The sequence below is a fragment of the Polypterus senegalus genome, chromosome 7, assembly GCF_016835505.1.
Source record: "Polypterus senegalus isolate Bchr_013 chromosome 7, ASM1683550v1, whole genome shotgun sequence".
NCBI lineage: Eukaryota > Metazoa > Chordata > Cladistia > Polypteriformes > Polypteridae > Polypterus > Polypterus senegalus.
In genome coordinates this window covers 149,910,571-149,927,074 of record NC_053160.1, presented here as the reverse complement: position 1 = coordinate 149,927,074, position 16,504 = coordinate 149,910,571, and positions in this window count along the sequence as shown.

The window sequence follows — 16,504 nt, the reverse complement described above, 5'->3', positions numbered from 1 at the left end:
GGTTCTGAAATATGTATCAGCTTCCTTACAACCATTAACTAGACTAAGTATGGCAGGAAATAGATGAAGTAGTGGATAATCATGCTCCATATAAACTGTGTAGACAAAAAGAGTACTGCTGGTATAATATGTTCATTTTCAGCTAGAGTCCCTCACCTAGCTGGGTTTCAAAAGCCATTTTTTTCATATTTTTTAATTTGTGACTGTTTTATATTAACATTTTTGATCATGTAGTTTCTTTATGTCTATATTTCTTTTTTCATTACCATATCTTTTATGGGTGGTCACCAAAGAAGAGGGACCACCTGCCCATCATGGCAAATGCTTACCCTCAGCACTGTAAAGGATGAGGAAAACTCACAGACCCTTGTGGTTCTTTGAAAATACGGCATTGGTGGTTTCTGTAAGTGAGACTGATTTATTGTGTTTTTGTGTGAAACATTGTTCTGTTTTTTGACCATTCATCTTTGGATTTGTGTTTTTGGACTTTCTTCATTTGGAATGTCCAATTTTAGACAACTATATGTCTTTGCTAAAATGATTCTACTTTTGTATAATACATATTTTTGTTTTTAAAGATTCTACATTTGCCCTCTTGTTACTAGCCGGAGTTTGACAATTCCCATTAAGGGGCATTTTGAGTCATTTGTGGAACTTACAGTATGCTAAGGAACCTCAAGTTCACAACCTAATCTTGCATTTATTACAAAACAGTAATTTCTTTTTATAAAAACTTTCATAGAAACAGGATGTTACTTTGAATAAGTTTCAAACATTTAAGACAAAAATGGCAGTTAAGGAAATTTATAATGAGAATTGCAGCCATGCCACTTGGAAAGGCATAAGCAGTCAGTGTTTTTTTTTTTTCTAACTATCACTCATTTTCAGTTCAATTGCATTTCATCATGCAGGATCTCCACCTTCAGAATTTTTAGTTACAGCTACTTGTTAAGGCAATTGAAATATCAGTCACTGTAGGGCAAAAACTGAAATCCCATGCAGTACTGACAAGTGACTCAATCTACATTCATTCCTGGACATTGACTGACAATTCATCAATTGAAGATTGCAGGAAGGGATAACCTTAAGTATTGTGCTGCATTTATTCATGGACAACACCTTGTTAATATTGTCAGTTAAAAATGCTGTACTAGTTGGCACAATAAAAAATCAAAAATATTCACTAAAATCTACATGAAAATATAGATTAAAATTGTCCAAATTAGCCTGAAGTTCCCAGGTTCCAACCAACAGGATTTCATTTTTTTATTGTTCAGTTCTAAAGCAAAAGCAGTAAATGTACTTGGCAGTGAAAGTGACAATTATATCTTTCTACGAGATAAGATTAAATCTTCTAGTTACAGCTTCCATTAGTTTACTGGAGAGATATTCTGACCAACCAAGTGAAACCTTTACTTAAGCCTCACTGACTCTGAAGCTTTACTAAGGTATAATGAAGTGTCGTTCATACCAGACATCAGCACATCAGCACATGATCCTTCAGGACCAATGCTATGTAGCAGTTTAAGCTTGTTTTCAGTGTTACTTTAGTTAAAAATAGCAAAAAAACAAAAACATAAAAATTTGTGATTTTTTTTAATTAAACTTCATAAACATTTCTGTAATAAAGAGTAATCTCTCGTTGGAAGTTTTCACATTTTATTATTATACAACATTGAATTACAGTGGATTTCATTTAGCTTTTTTTGACATTGATAAGCAGAAAATGAATCTTTAATATGAAAGTGAAAAAAGGTCTCTGCATAGTTATCTAAATTATAACCTATTTATTAACAACCTATGGCGTAAGTATTCAGCCCCTTTAATATGATACTCCTAAATCATAATTGGTACAGTATGACGGTACAGATTGGCTGCATGCTCTTTGTTGCATTCGGGAAACTCTTGAACCCGGCATGATCGATGGCTATGATCAGGATAAGCCAGCAAATGAGGACACCACACAAAGCAAGGGGAAGGTGTAAAAAGTGCTTCAGTCCTTTAATTAAAATAATTTGAACAAACAGTGTTCAAAACTGCAGTGTTAAATCATGAAAAAAATAAATAATCAAATAAAACAAAGGTGTTGTAGGTTAAATCCAATGAGTAGAAAAATCCATTAAAAACGAGGTTAATCATAGGCTAGAAACTTTCTTTTTTCCAATGAGCCTTGGTGCCCCTTTCAAAATCTGACTTCTCTTCGGTTTGCCCTCTCCAGACCTTGTAGCCTAAGAAAAGGTGCCCCAGAATGCCCAGACAAACTTTTTCTCCTGTCCTCTGTCCCCGTCGCCGACCCTATGGCGTCTGCCAGGAGCCACCGAGCCCTTTTCAGAGCCCAATGCTGTCTTTCCAGTCTGCACCTGGAGAAAGTGCGCTCTGTCCTTGTCACTGCTGCCAGTCCATTGGCTCCTTCCAATGAAAGCACACTCCAGAGCATAGTGATCACTCCTGCTACTTGGATGCTCAACAGGAGCAACTCTTCAGCCCTCTCTGAGCGCCGACCACACACTCCTTTCAGGGCCTTAACTCCCATGCACCTGCTTCCTCTTGTTGCACCTGCTCACTCTTGTCAGGTTTCCCCACAGTAACCCTGTGTGCTCTTTCCTTTTCTTTCCTTTGCCTTCCTTTCCTTTGTCTTCTCCCTTCTCCAATCCTGCACTCCCCTCTTATACACTGGGTAGACTTACAGGTGCAATAACTTAATTGTCCCCTAGTATGATAACAAGACAATAAGACAGGTAATAGAATACATTTAAAAATATTTGACAATTGATATCTCTTGCTCTGTGTGTACCTTCTGCATTCATCATACTCCTTTTTTTGGTATCCGTGTGTGTCTCGACCTCTCTTGCCCAGTGCTTCCTCTTTTAAGCACCTTCCCATAAAGCTTGCTTCCCAGACTCTGTCATTTTGAGGCACCTTGCTCGCCTCTTTTCTGCTTTTTAACTTCTACAAATGGTAGACGGGCTTCCATTATCCATTGTGAAAACATCATTCATATTCTACTGAATATGTTGTCTTTGAAAGTGCCTCCTAGTTTCTCCTCCTAGTGTAGCCTCTGTTGTCCAGCACTTCCTCTGTTGATCATGTCAACAAAGCCAAACTGGTCAATCAGATTGCTCAGTTGGACCAATCACACAGAAAGTAGTGTTTTATTATATAGTGCATGGTGACTTGACATTTTTAGGCTAAGAAAGGGGTCAATGATGTAGAATCAAAGGGAGCTTTTTAAAGGGCTTTCTAGTCTGGTGTCCCTTGAGCCACACAGTAGGGTGGCCTATGACTAATGCAGTAGTTTCAAGATATGGCTTTAAGCTTCATCAAGTTTAGATGCTTACTTGAATAAAGAGATGATTTGAATCAGAGGCTTAACTATAAGCAAGAAGAAAAAACAGAGTGGAAGGGGAAAGAAGGGAAGACTGAAGATGATAAAGCATGTGCTTTGAAGTAATTGCTAGGTGGGAAAGTGTGCAAGCCACTATGCCATGCCAACAGTATTTAAAGACCAATATTGTTGAGCCATGAATGGCAGTGTTGATTCTTTCTGTTCCGAAAACTTTTATTGCTTTATGTTTTACCTGTGTTCATCCTTATGTTCCAGTTTATTGTATTAATAAAAGTGGCATCTCTGTTTATTTTTGGCCTTCTTTGTGTTATTCTGGATATAGAGAGCTGCCACAAGGGCCTCCTCATATAACAATAGCATAATGAAATGACACAGATATATCATTAAGATACAGAATTTTTATAATGTCTTACTGTAAATTTTAGGGCAGCTTTCTGTATTAAAGACAAGTATATAAATCATATAAGATAATGTCTCTCTTCTAATAAACAAAAGACTGCATGAATTGAGAGAGAGCAGGTTGTGCTAAAAAGTATGGAGATGAACTTCAATTGGCTGCTGGCACTAAACCCCTGGATAGATGGGAATAATAAATACCCAGGGGAAGAAGACAGATGGACATTTACTGAGAGCCATGCTGAAATGTAAAAGCTGTCAAACCTAGTGCCAAAATATATTTGGAGGGCTTATTTTTAGGTTTAGAAATCTGCAAACAAAATAAGAGGTTGAATTTTATTTACTACTTTATTTACTAACTACTTTTTTTTTTTTAACTTGCACCAATTCTTGTTTTCAAAATGCATTTTCTCCTCAACTGTATCCAATTCATATCTTTAGTAGCTATATTTGTTTGACCTTGTAAAAATCCTGGCACAATGTTCAATTTGTCGAAAATTCATCTGCACATTTATGTGTAAGAAAAAGAAAAATGTTTTCCCAGATAGCATGATTATATGTTTTACCTTTGGCTTGCAATTTTGAAACACTCATTGAAGGCAAAAGCTTTGAGAAGGCAGGTTTTCAAATAAGATACTAAAATACTTTTACCGTGCTATGAAAGTTTTTATATACTACAAATTGGAAGAGTCAGAAAGGGCAATTGGCTTATTTAAAAAAAAATAAAAGTTGAAAAGAGCAGGTTTACTATTCATTGCTAGGAGATTAAAGGGAAAGAATAGCAGTGGCATAAGCACTTTCTTTCAATGGAGATTTTACACTTGTAACTTTTAATTAAAGAATTGTATTTTGCCTTGAGGCAACATGATAATTTAATATGACAAAGAAAGAAAATTATTTTCTATTCTTGGATTTATTAATAATAGTTATTACAAAAAGTTCTGATATGTTTTAGTTTTATTTATTAATTATTTTGACAACCTAAACATACTGTCACTTTGTGCCTCTTACAGCAAGTAGAAATTATTACCTCTCATTATCCAAGTGAGACAGGGATAGTTATAGAAAACAGATAAAAACTACTTGGTAAAATTAAAGAATTAATCTTGCCTCTAAATAGAGACACTACAATACTGTGCCTCACTGTTTAGGTAAAGATGGTATACAATACATAAAGTGTATTATACTAAACATACATTAAGAGATTCACTCCATCAGTAATCTGTCTTTTAAGAATCGAAGTAGGTCCCAAATATCAATCCATCATAAAGTATACAGAAGATATTATTTTTATTACTTCCCTATATATATAAGGACTTGAAGGCAAGAGCCTTTTTAAGTGACCCATTGATTGATTTTTAATTTTATTTTTTCAGAGTGCAGTTTAAATGATGTGTGAACTTGTACTGTACATCCTAATTTTTAGAATAGTCAGCATCATTATCATGAATCGTGTTGTTATTTATCTACAATAAAGTTTATATAGCACTTGGCTAATTTAGTAAAAATTGGAAATTTCTAAATATTCATTTTCATTTCGCATTAGGTGTTTGAGTATTCAAAGTTGATGTTAGGATATTTTTAATACTGTCTTTTGGTGGTTATACTGTATGACAAAAAAATATGTTGATAGATATTCATTTTTTGTGATTTTATATGATATTATTTGGCTGACATTTTGTCATCATTGATGCTGGTAGTCTAATATATTGTGAAAAAAGTGTCTTTTCCTCGCTCCTTTGCTCAAGGTTCACTGGAGACAACCTCTTTTCTCAGCTGCCCTCCAACGCTACTGCTGCTCTGATTTTCCAAGACTTTTTCTGTGCAACTCCAATGATCTTTTCACTGCCATGTCCACTTCCTGCACATTCATGCCACCAGCACCACTTCATAAGGCTTACTTGCGGTCAGAGATAACACCATTTGTACTCACCTTGCCCAGCTCCATGAGTTGCTCCTGGTCAGGATGGTTACAATAGTCACCAGCAGCCACACACCCAGACCAATGGGTTAAAGCAGTGAAGAGGAGGTTGTAAGTGTTGCTCTTTAAGTGCTTGATCATGTCTCTCTCTTTCTTTCTCTCTCTTTTTCTAACACTCACACACACACACACCCACACACGCACACGCACACACACACACTGGGTCCTTTTATGATTGTTTTCTAAGAGTGGCTCTACTCCTTATAACAGGTCACATTGCCTCTTTCCTAATTTGGAATCTCCTCTTAATTTGAAAAGCAAGTGTTTGAGGAAATAGGAGGAAAACAAGTGTATGTGGAAATGGGAAGAACATCCAAATACCTAAAAACTGAAGGAATGTAAACACTTGACACTTACTGGGTACAGGATTTAAGCACAAGACAATGGATTTGTGCAACAGCAGCACAAACCGGAGTGCTGTTAGCATGTCTTTCAATAAGTTTCAAAATGAAGTTTATTATCAAATAAAATACCACGGAGCAATTAAAATAGGAGAATGAAGTTAATACTGGATTGAATAAACTGAGCTTTTGAAAATGCCTGTCATTAGTAACAGGCTATAGCAAAAAATAATTTTGGAGCTGGAAGTCAAAATAGATTGATGTATTGACTTTTATTTGACATACTTTATTGTTTTAAGTAAAATTATGTAGCGGTTTAGAGTTTTTTCAAGAAAAATGTAAAAGCAAGCCTTTTGAGATGTTTATCAGGTGTAGAAAAAAGATTTTGAAATAGCCTTATTCATGATATTATGACTGGAATAACAAGTAGTTTAGCCAGTTTTATCCTCTGCCCGATCATTTTTTTGGAAAGCCACGGTTTTGTACTAGTGTTTTTGACATTCTAATAATGTGAGCAAATTATTGAAACAAACTTTTTTTTTTTTTAAATTGAAACATTTTGAACAGAAATGTAAGAGATATAGTGATAAGATAACCATTACAATTATTAACACACCATTCTACACTTGGAAAATTACTACTGTAATGATTAATCAATAGACCAGACTTCACCATGTCTTAATGCGTCAGGTTTCCTCCAGGGCCTGAAAGAAATAACTCTAGGAAGAAATCTTATATGATTAACAGAAATGCTGAACTATCAGAAAGTGACTAGAGAGATTTACTGTACATTTGAATTGCATAAATCTGATCTAACAATTTGATCACTAATAATGATTATGTACAGAGTAATTATCTTTAGCATATTTAACATACTAAATTAGGGGTAGACAACAAATTGATATAATTTTGAAACTGCACTGTTGGAAGTGCTAATGGCAAGTTAAATATACCCATAACACAGCAAAAAAAAAATCTGATTTTAGTAATTGGGAAATACTACATTACATAGGTATGTGTGATTAACAATCAGTTCAAAAGAAGTCACCCTTTATAGATAATAGCTTAAACTGTAAAGGTGAATTAAACTGGAAAAAGGACAAAAACACTGAATCAACAGTGGCAGCAATTATCTTGAATACAATGTGCGCAAGAAGGGTTCTTTAAATGCAAAGCACTGAAATAAGATTTGCCTTGCATATTTTTTTTTTTGCTTATGAAATATGATTTGCTAAAACTTTATTTTAATATATCATTCAAAACATTTGTTAATTACAAAACTTACATGCTTACTTAATGTGGGAGACAATATTTTATGTATATTAGGTTTAAAAGTAGCAAGCATTTTGACTTTGTGTAATGAACCATGTGATGGAGACATACATACAGTACAGTACTGGACTCTTCCATGCTCTCATCTCCATGGAATATACTGCTATAATGGCTAATCCAAAGCCCATCTCAGTACCATAACCACCAAGACATATAGTATGTGTAACAGGTAACTATGAAAAGCTGATTTAGGCACTGAACATTAAAGCAAAAGAAGCAGACAGACAGTCAGAGAACTGCAAGTTGCTCAGGAGAAAAGAAATGCTGAGAGACACAAGGGGAATCATTAATGAGTAAAGGAATTGCCAAGAACTTGAACTGAACAGGCATGATGCACCAGGTAAGCTACAAATGCATAATGTTCACCTAAATATTATCCTAATTAACAATGGGAATAAGACACTATGGAAACTGTTGCAGCAAAATTAAATGTAGTTTGCAAAATATGGCACTGACCAACAAATAAATGCCTCGGAGCATGTCAGCTGCCATGTTGAAAGATTGGACCCTCAAAATTTTAGTCTGCTGCCAAAGTAGGAAAATAATGACAATTGAAACAGTCTTCTAAAATCAATTGCCTAACAAGCCATTTTGTGTTCATCCATCCATCTAGTTTCAGTTTCTGGTTGATGAAAGCCTGAATCTACTAAGGCAGCATTAGGTGTAAGCCATTAACCAACCTTGGATGGAAGGATAAATGAGTGCATAGCATAATATCATACACACATACACACACTCATTAGTACCTGGCTGATATAAAGTAGCAGCTTAACAAAGCACAGATATCTTTAGGCTGTAGGAAGCAACAGGAGACCTCACAAAAACCCATGTGGACAGGGGGAGAATACACAAATTCAAGAAAGACTGCCCTTTGACTGACAATCCCAATCCCAAAGCTAAAGCTGTGTGGTAGAAGTACCACAACCAAAAATACCATTTTACTTCAATCACTTATCTAAAATACGTTATGCACTTCCTGCTCAATATTACCAATATTTTGTGTGCTTTATTATAGGACTTGAATAGGGAAGTGGACATTATATTTCTGTCTGAGATATCTTACATTAGAAAAATAGTTTTATAAGTTTTAAAAACTACAAGAGATGCAGCTGTTTTTGAACCATTATTGGTTCACCATCTTGATTATACAAAAATGTTAATGGACATTGTAACTGTTCAAAGAATGTTGAATGGAAAAAATAGCTTATAATTGTTATTTCTCTTCTGGGATACTGCTGGGATGTGCCTCTTCCAGGACACTTCCAGTCCCCTCCTGAAAAGAATGCACAACATTCTTTGACACAACTAAAGTTCTCTGTTCCTTTCCCCATGGATTCCTACTGTTCTCCTAGCCTATTTCTTGTAGGAAGGCTGAGTGAACTATAACAATATATAAACAAACTTTGGAGTATAATAACCAAATTATTTCTCAATAAACTATATATTATTGTAAAGCAATAAATTAGATCAGTTTCATATTTAGGGTCATAGATGGGACAAGAGTGAATGTTTGGATGACTTTCCAAACTGCTATTTTACTTTTCTGTGTAATTTGTTACAGCTACAGCACTCATTACTAAAAACATTAAAAGAAAATACACTAAGAAGAAGAGGATTCTTTATAACAGAAATGTAATTTGGTTTAAATATTTCAAAGTTAAAAATGGACTTGATTACCGTCTGTGTTTCTGTAATTGAATTTAGTCTTGTTTTTAGAATGCTCATAATGGCCATTAAAAAATAATCATTAGTTAATAGAGAGAACACTGTGGGTACATTTTATATTGTGAAATATGAAAATAATAACATCCAGTTTTCTACTCAGTTTTTAACATTAAAGCTATTGAATTAATCTGATGATTTCAGTCAAGCATAGGACACTTGGTTGGAACAGTAAAATCTGTATGCTGTTTGAAGCTGCTGTGATTATTCTGTCTTGATTGTGCTCAGCAGGAGAGCAGGTTTCCTTTATCTAAGCCAGTGCCCTCCGGTGGGAGGGAAAAATATAGTAAATTATTACAGATCATTCAGCACCAACCCTTAACACAGGCAGCAAATCGTTAGTGGGCATTGAAAAACACTGTTCACAGAGATGCCTGTGGCTAAATGCACTCTCTCCCATGCTGGAGCTGAAGTGAAACAAAGCATCTCAGAGAAACATTTATATTATATCCATGATGTATATAACATGATGGTATATGTCACAATGACCAGTGGAGAAGCCTCTTTTTCACATTTAAGTAGTGGTACAAAGAACTAATACCCTGACATAGTATAGAAGTGGAAGCAAATTTTTCCCCCTTCTGTAAAATAAATCATTGCAATAACAAGCATTTTAAATATATGTAACTCTAGTATTTTTTTCTCTGAAAAAGAAGTCTACTATAAATGTTAGATTAATAAACAGGTTATTATGGACCAGATCTTAATAAAGTGAATTTTGAGCGGGCAAGTGTGATTTAGGCTTCATCTAAAGAAATATGTTTTTGCACTCTCTAGAACTGTGTGCATTTTTATTCAGCAAACCTATTCTTAATATGTTATTTAAGGACAATTGGATATAAAAAGGTACAGTAGTAAAACTATTTTAGAATAATAAAAGCTTGCTTTTAAAGTTGCATTATGTATTATGTATTAAAATAATTTTATAGATATTTTATTGGTGCCGTCATTCCTATTGTTAGATATTATGTGTGTCCAGAGAGATGTACATTCTGGTATATTTTCAGAAAGTCCTTTTAGTAGTAAAATATAGAAGCATGGTGAGGGTAACATTCTGTAAATGGCACATGCGAGACAAGGCAAATGTTTTAATGGCCATCCCTGGGTAGGAAGCCGATAGTTTATTAAAAGCAAACATATTGCACAAGTCTGCTGGGCCATATTTATTACCATTTTACGATGCCTGTACTTCACACTGTAGATATGTTCTTTCCTTCTTATACTGTGCTCACAAGGAGACTACTTTATAAGGGCCATAAACCCACAAATTGGTAAGAATTGCCGAATGACATAATTCAGCTTTCCATATATATTTTATTGTTTTACTTACCTCTGACTAGAGTAGAATTATGGGAGCATGGTCTAATGACTACTGGACTTAAACCATAAGGCTGCTGATTCCCACTTCTGACTCTAAGCAAATAAATGAATGTGCAAGTACTCCTATTGTAAATAAATATTATAAAGTATAAAAGATTTATTTTGAATGTTGATCTAAATTTTCTTAAGTATCTTTCTAATAATAATAATAATAATAATAATTATAATAATAATTATTATTATTATTATTATTATGATGGCTGGTAGCACAGTGGCTCATTCTGCTACCTTACAGTTCCAAAACAGTTTGTTTGAATTCCAGTCCTGTTGCTATCTGTGAAATGTTTGTCCCTTTTCCCTAAGTCTCTGTAAATTTTCCATTCCTGAAGTCTTTGTTTTCGTTCAATATTCAGATGTTATGTGTGATAGGTCAATTGATAACCACAAACTGCCTTTAAATGAGTTTTGGTGTGTCCATGATTGTTCACTGCAATGGACTGGTGCCCCAATTATGGCAGGTTGTTATTTTATGTCCAATCCTGCACAAATAGTCTTTAGACAATAAGACCCTAAAATTGGTTTAAGGAGGTTTAATAAATATATGGATAAATAAACAGATGGTTGAATAATAGCAATAATATGCCAAGGATAAGGACTGCAATATTGCCTGAACCCCAGTCATACATCAACTGGAATGTATGCAACATCTGTCTTTGATAAACTATTGGTGATGACTCTCGGTTGATGACCCTCACTCATTTTTGGTCCATGGGTTGAACTCTACATCCCCAAGATTAAGCCATCTTCCACTGACCTGCAAATTCTCTCCTGTATTCCTTCACAAAATGTTATTGTTACTTTGTTACAGGGATATTTCAGGTACAGAGGTAGTTCAGTCATAATTTTCCCTTTTCAGTTGAATTGCTTTATGCCTAACATCAAATGCTTTTGAGCAGAGACTCCCAGTCTCTATAAATAAAGCAACTGTGACCTAGTGCACTACTCTTAACAGTGAATAATACTTAATAGGAGACTACTTTCAGGGTACCAGGAATCACACAACTTGGATTCCACCTTATAACATCTCTTAAAACTAAAGCAGATGGCAAGTATGTCTGTTTTGCCACAGATGTATTTCGCCATCCAACATTCACATTTGGCCCAAGGTAGTCAAATTTTGACAATATCAACTATGGTAAACAATTTTGATATGCTTTTTTATTGTGTTATCATATCACCCGTGATGTGCTCTTAACACGAAATGCACAAATATAACCCTTTAGGTTCTTTTCTTAACAAGATGTACAAAGAAATGTCAAAACCAGCTATGTAATTGTTATCTGTAATCTCTTACCATTCTCACTGTTCTTAATGTATTCTGCATATTCAACCCTAGAGACCTCTAATTAAAGGTTGCCTGCTGACTGAGACTGTCTTTTATTTTCATTCCTTTACTTCAGTCCAGTTTATCAGTAATAGAAGATTACACAACGCATCCTTTGTGCTCTTAAGGTACTGCAGCTAGACAAGTAGTGATCAACCAGCACTTAGCTATGCTAGTAATAAATAATCGAACAGATACATTGGGTTTAAGCTTTTATTTAAAAGTATAATTATTTTCATAATAACTAATTTTACGGCAAATATAAGAAATACAAAGAATTATACGAGTTGTGTGTCCATGCAGTCTTCAGTCAGTTGACAGTCCCCCACTCCAGTTCCTTAGATTTTAGTTTATACATCGTTAATCAAAATGAGGGAAAGAAAGATTTCTTGCCAGAGAAAGAGCTCCTTCACAGATGTGCAGCAGCTAAGTAAATAGCAAGCTCTATTTAAATGTCAGTGGATTCTCTCATTGTGTCAGAAAGGCAGCAAGCAAACAATCTATTTTGCAACAAATGAGTACCAAATGAACTAAAAATGAGATGAAGACTAAACTGAGACTCTTTTTGAAAAATGTTCTAATAAAAGGCAACCACTCTATCTACCCTTGTCATCCAGCATTAAGAACACACACCTGGGTTACTTTTTCCTAGCAAAGCTGCTAACGCTTTTACAGTTTCTCAGAATCACAGGAAAGTTTTACAGCAGCTCAAAGTCAATTCCCATGGGATTCAAAAGCTGCAATTAGACTGGCTATATAAACCATACTAGAGCCCATCACTGACTTAAGGCTTTCACAGAATACACTTCACTCCTGTCTTGCTTGACAAGTCTTTCAGGCAACCATTTACCAGAAATCTGTCAGCTGAAAAGGTTAAAGCACCTCCTATACATACACCAAATCAAAGCACATTTTACTTAGTTTTCTCTCTTACTACACAAAACAAAATAAAGTTTGCAAAAATATAACTATATCAAAAAACTTGAAGGGTAGCATTCTACTTTTCATGGGAAAGAAAATGTCAACACTCACTTAGAAGAATATAAGTTGTAAAGTCTGCATCACTGGCTTTAACAGTTCAATCACTAATTCCTCAACTCAAATTCTAAAAACCTTGAAATTTTATTGTACGTATTGTATTTTTAATAATGAGTGTCTCAAACTAAACGGACAATATTTTAGAGAGTATTGCTGTGTAATAATCAATCTTCCTAAAATCATTAATAATAGCTGGATACTGCTAAAATGCTCAGCCACAAGCTCACTACATGAAAAAACTATTTCTCGGGGGCATAAGTAAGCAATAGTCTTAAAACGTTTTAAACGCTGCAGATGTTTGATTTAGATTCATTCAATAGTTACTTCAATTAAAGTTAAAATGCAAGTTATTTTTGATACCTAGAACATTGAAGGGTAGCTGTTTCTTCTAATATCAAGATAGAGACAGAGAGAGAAGTTGAGAGCATGCACTGATACAGCGCGCTGCTGCACCCACCACACATGACAAACCACCTCAGGATCCCAAATTAGGACCAAGGCCAGCCATGCAACGGGTGACGCCTCAGCAGCACATTAGTTCGAATAGAATTTAACAATGTGAGGTATTTACAGTAGCTGGACTGCCAATCCTGCCGCCAACTCACAAGTTTTCCTGCAAGTTGGAGGACCTGCAAGCCTTATTATCAAGGTATTGTTTTAAATTTTTATTAGATGGCAGTGGTTAGTGCTGTTGCTTCATAGCTTGTTTTAATTGTGGACATATTTTCTGTGTGCATACTGATTCTCTGTGGAAAATATATTTTCCTCAGATCTCCTAAATATGTATATATTAGGTTAATTATTTTAAATGTGTCTGTTGATACATCCAGGATTAGTTCTAGTGGCTCATGATTCCCAGATTGGATTTTGTTAGCCTGAACTGGGAAGTGTGTTAGAAATTTGGGTGGTGGGACAAGCTGGAGAAAACCTATGAGACATTAGCTTTGTCATACCATTACAAATGAAGCATTATCTTTTAAAGAATGTTGCTTGCATAGTCACACAGGGGACAGATCGCAAGACTCTATCACATTAGTTTTCCACATGCCATAATGTGCCTGAAGCAAACAAAAACAAAGCATAAATAAATTGATAAATAAACTGATATCTTGTTCAAACTTAGATTAATCTTAACACATAAATGAAACTCACTCTTCTTTGAAAGAACTAGGTCATTTACCATTTACTTAGTAGATCCCCACCTGCTGTGGAAAGTATTACAACATGTCAAAGTGTGAAAAATGATGAGAATCCTTTTAAACATTCCCACAGTCAGAGCACTTTTGGACAGCTATGATACTGCAGACTTTTGCTGCTTTATTACTAAATACAAGTAGAGAAAATAAATTATCAATAACTCATTTTAATCATATTCAGTAAGTACTTGTGATACTTTACAAACCTTGACTGATATATTTGATATCTTACACCGTACTGGTCAGTCAACTAAATGTTGTTTCAAACTATGAAGTATGTTTCCATTTTGGAAAGCATTATATGAGTGTGGGTTAATTTAAAATCAAGTTCAAATTCAAATGTATTGTCAAGTGCATAGAATACATTGGAATCACTATGTGTAGAATAAAGAGAGTGTTAAAATACTAATACAACAGATAAAGACTCCACATATGAACCCAATAAAATTAATTATTTTTTTATTAAACTGTCCCTCACAATAGTGGTGCAATTGGTAATGGCCCTGTACTGTTTTCTAGTATGGATGAGTAAGAAGAATAACTCTGCAGGATGTCGGAAATCTTTAATAATACTGTTTGCCTAAGGCATTATTTGTAATATATACACTAAAGAAAAGGGAGATGTTTTACCAGTAATATTCTGACTTAACCATTCTCTGTAGTTGGTTGCAGTCCAGGGCAGAGTAGGGGACATACCAACATGTAATGCAGCCAGGGAGTACAAACTACATCATTGCAGCTGATAAGCACAGATTGGAAATCTGGTCTTTCCTTGGGTATCTGAGGAAGTAAAAGCGTCAGTCGGCCTTTATGACAACAGCTGAGATGTGTTGTGCCTACTTTAGGTCATCTGTGATGGTAACTACAAGAAATGTAAAGCTGCTGACCATCTCTACAGTATTTTCTTTGATACAGTATGGTTTGTAACCTGCTTCTTTAAGTCTATGATGAACTGTTTTGGCTTTGCTGACATTATTGACAAATTGTTAACTTGGAAGGATTGTCTCAAATTGTTTGGGTAGAAGGGAAGTTATTTCTCTTTTTTCAAGTTGTCTAATCAATGTTGGCATTCAGGATTATGACAGTGGTGGTATTAGCATCAACTGTTAGGGTAAAACTGTATTAAATGATGACCTTTAGCCTTTAGACCGTAATCTGGCATAGTATTTTTTTTTATCCAGATGTATGAATGGTATGAAGTTCAGGGGACATATCAACTCTAATGCCACCCTGTAAAGTCTGTCTTCCACTGATGTCAGATAATTTGTTATTAAGTAAATGAATTTTTGGAAGTAAAATCCTGGGCAGTAGAGTTTGCTTGCCAAAATGTTTTCTTCTCAACTATATTCCTATTTTTTGTGCCTGTCTATATAATCTATACTGGTTATTTATTGGTTTTCCCCAGGGACTCTGATTTTGATTGACATACCAAATAAATTAAAGCTGTTCTTATATAGCATTTTTCATGGCTAAAGTATGTGAATATGTGTTAATTGCATTTAAGTTTTGTTCCAACCTGATACTTATTGCTGCCAGCAGTCAACGACAGAAGAGACTGTAAAGAGTTCGTACAATAATTCAGTAAGAAAATAATATAGTAAAATACTATAAATCTGTTAATAGTCTCTTAAGAGAAGTCCATATGTATTCATTCATTACCTATTCATTTTGTGTACCAACTACGGCTCAAATTCTTTGGACACGTCAGTAGGGAGCAATGTCTGGAAAAGGACATTGTGTTTTTTAAAGTAGAAGGAAAGCAGAAGAGAGGAAGGACCTGCAAAAGATGGATTGTCACAGTGCCTAGAACAATAGGTTCAAATGTGAAAAAATTTGTCGAGGATGGCTCAGGAATCAGACAATGTTTTTCTCTGTTGTACACAGGGTCGCTATAATAATAATAATTATTATTATTTGCATTTATATAGCTTTTTTCTTACTACTCAAAGCGTTCAGCAATTGCAGGTTAAGGGCTTTGCTCAAGGGCCCAACAGAGCAGAGTTCCTTTTGGCATTAACGGGATTCATTGCCAGTGCAGATCGCTAGCCTCAGAGCCACCACTCTGCTATGAGTTGGAAGTGACTCAACTGCACCTAACAACAATAACAGCAGCAAAAGTTTTCCATTACAGGTTTGATTGGAACCTGACCATAGAGTACAAGGTATCAGTAACCTAAGGGACTCTGCTCTGTTGGGCCCTTGAGCAAGGCCCTTAACCTGCAATTGTTGAGCTCTCTGAGTAGTGAGAAAAGCGCTATATAAATGCAAAGAATTATTAATTATTAACCGAATGTATTTATTTACAGTATATATGAACCTAATATGCTAACAACAAGCTATGGATTAAAATTGACATCAAGGGCCTTTTGAACCAGAAGAAAAGGGCTTTTAAAGGCGGTGAACAGCATGAGCTCAAGCGTGTGCAGAAGGAACTTTGAGTCCAGCTCA